Below are 4235 nucleotides of genomic sequence, written 5' to 3' on the forward strand. Positions count from 1 at the left end.
CCCCAACCGACTGCCCCACAGGTGGGATGGTGGAGCAGGTGAGGGGGCGGCGCCAGGTCAAGGCAGGATGCCAGGTGAGGCTATGGGGCTGGGGGCACGAGCTGGGGCCCGATCCCCGCAAATCACCCAGAGGGACCCCATCCATGCACGAATTCGTGCACTGGGCCTCTAGTATGTATATGTGTGTGTGTGTGTGTGTGTGTATTCCCCTCTGATGAGGACTTGAAAAAAAAGAATTAATCACACAGATGAACACACCGAGGTTCACGGAAGGCCTGGCTACTCCCAGGGGAGCCGCATGGGGAAGGTGGAAGAAGGGGAGGTCGGAGGGTTGAAGGGGAGGTTGGAGGGTGTCCCCAGAGAAACCGCCAGCAGGAAAACAGTGGCAGGGCACTCAATGGTGAAATCATCCTTTCAAGAAAGAAGGTGGGTAGTAACCGTTGATTTTCACAGATAAACTGAATGGAGAAGGAGCTCTGGATGGTGAGATCATATGTAATGCTTAAATTTTCTCCTTTGTGATTTTCTGATTTTTCACATTTCCTTCTGCTTCTGAACTCAGGACATATTAAATGCTATTTTTTAAAAACCTCTGCAGATGATCATCTCATTTTTTCCAATAAATAAATGTATTGATATATATAAAAGACAAATTAGCAGGATATGTACCAAAATGGTTAAGGGTTGGTGTCTCCGAGTTTACAAGTAATCTTTATTTTTTTACAGTTTTCTGGGTCTCGGATTTTCTGGAATGCAACTGTATTCATTTTAAAATTAGAGCAAACACACGTTAAATTCAGGCCTTGAGGAACACCACAGCTCTGCGGGCCTCCTAGAATCATAGGCCAGCTCCCTGCTGCGGTTTGGGAGCCACAGGCAGGGAGAGGGCTGCAGCGCGGAGAGGCGCCGCCAGGGGGCAGCGTTGCCTACAAGATCACGCCGCTGGACAGCCGCTTCTCTGAGCTGAGGGCAGGTGGCTCAAGGCCAGCGTGGTATCTGGATTATGGAAGCCAAGTCAGGAAGAGGGTGGAGGAAGGTACGAGAAAGACAGGATCTCGCCAGCTGCGGCAGACAGGAAAGATGCCCTGGTATGGCGTCCGACAGGCAGAAATGGACTCATTCACTGGGGCTGACGGTCCCAGGCCCCCGATCCCAGTGGGAGGGGCAGGGTTGGAACACAGAACAATGGGAGACCAGCCCCAGTCGGTACCTTGGGGGCCCTCAGCGCTGTGACACAGGCCAAGGGCCCCAGGAAGATGAGCGCTGAGCCCCGCCTGGAGGGTGGGGAGGAATCACTCACTGCAGGAGAACAGGGGCGGGAAGGCCATCGGGGCCTCTGGGTAGGCAGGGCAGGCCTCTCACAGACCTGGAGCTCAGAGACAGCGGGGCTGAGCGCTGTGTGCAGGGGAGGGAGCTTTTGCGAAGGTACCACCAGGTCCCTTCAGTGCCCGGAAAGGAGCCTCGTCTCCACCTGGAAGCGGGGCTCATTCTGAGGGTCGTGTGCAGGGCAGGAACCGCAGTCCAGTCCTACCTCTGCCACCCGCTATTTTTGTGACATGAGTCAAGCCAGTTGCCCTCTCTGAGCCTCAGTTTTCTTATCTGTAAAATGGAGTCATAAAGCCCACCTTGTTGTGAGGAATCAGAAGGGTAAATTGGGAGCCCTGAGTCATGACTCTCCTTCCCCCGACCTATTATTTCTCCGCAGTAACATGCAAAGGGGAAAGAGACAAGCAGGCGACTTGCGTGTGGCTGCTGCGTGGGCTGGGCACCCACCAGAGGTCCCAGGAGTCGCCCGACTAGTTTCCAGGGTGCAGGGCGTTGGCTCAGGCCATGTAAGTGCAATCAGACCTGGCTCAGCCCTCTTATTCCCACTGAGGATGAAAATGTATGTTAATCATGGCAATCTCCAGGAAAGATGATGGCATGAGAGAACAGTTTTTAAAATAAAGCTAAAAATTGAGGCAAAAACGTCAACTCCATTGAAATAGGAAAGTATGCAGCCCTGCGATACAAACTCTGAATAATAATTTCCCTGCAGAATTCGGGGGGGCTGCCGGGAACCGTTTTCCCAGCCGAGAGGAGAGTGACGCAGGGCACTGGGACCCCACGCTGGCGGCTGTCCCCGGGGCCACGGGCAGGTGCTGGTGCGACAGGGCAGGAAGCACTGGGAGGGACCAGAACCTTCTCTTCCCACCAGGGGTGAGTCACATCACAAAGCCAGTGATGACAATCCCATGAGGGGAAGAGGATGTTGCACCAAGAGAAGCTGGGGGCTCCGGCTTCCCAGCGCCCCTGGGCGAGGCAAAAGCCGGACCGGACCGTGGGGAAAACAACAAAGGAACCGGGAACTGCTGAGCAGATTCTGACAAAAAACATGGAGGGAGGGGAGGAGCCAGCCTCTTTCCCAAGGGAACCACGACACATTCAGATGCACCGGGAGAAGGAACCAGGACGGGCACTGGATGCCAAGAGCAGATGCCCCGAGACCACGGCTCATAGCTCTGGAGAGCGTGGCTCTGGAAGGATTCCTGTGTGAGTGGAGTTCCGATGTGAAAGGTGCGGGTTCTGGACCCCCTGCTCTGGGGGCGCCCGCCTCCTCCATTCATTCCCGGTTCTGTGCGCACCCCTCCGCACTCCGCCTGCTTTCCCGCCTCCACCTCCCCAACCTGACAAGCTCTTCACTTTAACTACAGACATTATGCCTGCTCACAGAGTGATCCCTCCCTCTGCCCCCTCCTAGTCCCAACCTCACACCACCACCATGTCCCGTAACTGCTGTGTGTTCGGCTGTGTTCATGCAGCCCTTGTGTGTGCTTATTTACGCAAACATACATGCTCACTGGTAGATCCTTTGGTTTGGCTTTGTCTATAAAAATGAAATCCTATTACACATATTATACCACAATCTCATTTTCTCAAGAAATAAACCATGGCTATTTTTCAAGGCTATATATACATCTTCCTCGTTCTTGTTAAGAGCTCACAGAATTCTGAAATATTAATTCCCATAATTTATTTATCATTCCTCTGTGGATAGACATTTTAATTATTTCCACGTTTTCCCTATTACAAGAAAATGCTGTCTTGAATAGCCTTGTGTGCAGTTTTATACTTTTATGCTATCGTCTTTTTAAGAGAGGTTTCTAGAAGTGAGATTAGCTAGGCCATAGGGTGCGAGCATGTGAAATTTCAATGATGATGATGATGATGATGATGATGATGGATGCGATGAAAGCCAACTCTGTCTTGGTTTGCTTCTCACCTGGTCTGTCCTGAGGGAACTGAGCCCCAAGGTCAGTCACCCTGGCTGTCCCAGCAGCCCCCCGCCCCCCCGCCCCCGCTCTCTGGGGCTCCTCTCTAGACTCCAGGACCCGGGGAAAGGCTGTGCTGGGGGGATGGAGGTGGACCCTGGGAGAAGCCAGTCCCATGGAGGGGCAGGGTTTCCCAAAAGCTGGACAGAGGCCACAAGAATGGCCTCTTTCTCAGGGGGCTGCAGGCTTGAGCCAGGCCAACGACTGGGTGAGCTGATAGGGAGATTCCCAGGGGGCCAGTGCTGTCTCCCTTGGAAAGCTGGTCTTGCAGTTACCAGAGTGCGGCTGGCCGCGGGCCTCCTGCTGCTGCAGCCCTGGGGACCAGCCCTCAGGACACAGGCCTCAGGACCCAGCGCTCAGGATCCAGCCCTGGGGACCCAGCCCTCCTGAAGGGCGGTCAGTGGCGAATCACTGAAAATGGTTTGGCAACGTGGGCTGGGACAATGCGCATCGTGTGGTTTGGCTGTATCCCTGCAAATAGAACAAGGCAGGGATACGGGCCTGGACATTCCTGCCCGATGCTCATTCTTCTAGAAACACTCTGTTGCATAGGAACTCCACGCTGCATGGGTCAAGTGTCAGATCTGCATCACATCACGGCCCGAGGTTTCCCTGCCTCCTCCCCCTTCATCTGTTAAGGCATCATGCCCAAGAACCCCTTTCTCTGCTAACATTTATTGAGCAAGTATTAGGCACCGGGCACTGTGCTACGCTTACTAGCTGAGTGACTCCACTGGGTAAGGCTTGGGCTCTCCATCTGCAAAGCGAGATCCTCAGGGCCAGTGCCCATGGGGCCGTGAAGCTGATGGGAGGGTGGAGGAGGCAGGGATGGGAGAGTGCGGAACCCGGGAGCTCAGCAGAGGCACCTCTAGGAAACCAGAGGATTGAGGGTTGGGGTTTGTTTTTAGGTCTTAGCCTGGAACA

This window comes from Myotis brandtii, unplaced genomic scaffold (genome assembly GCF_000412655.1).
Source record: "Myotis brandtii unplaced genomic scaffold, ASM41265v1 scaffold6, whole genome shotgun sequence".
Classification (NCBI taxonomy): domain Eukaryota; kingdom Metazoa; phylum Chordata; class Mammalia; order Chiroptera; family Vespertilionidae; genus Myotis; species Myotis brandtii.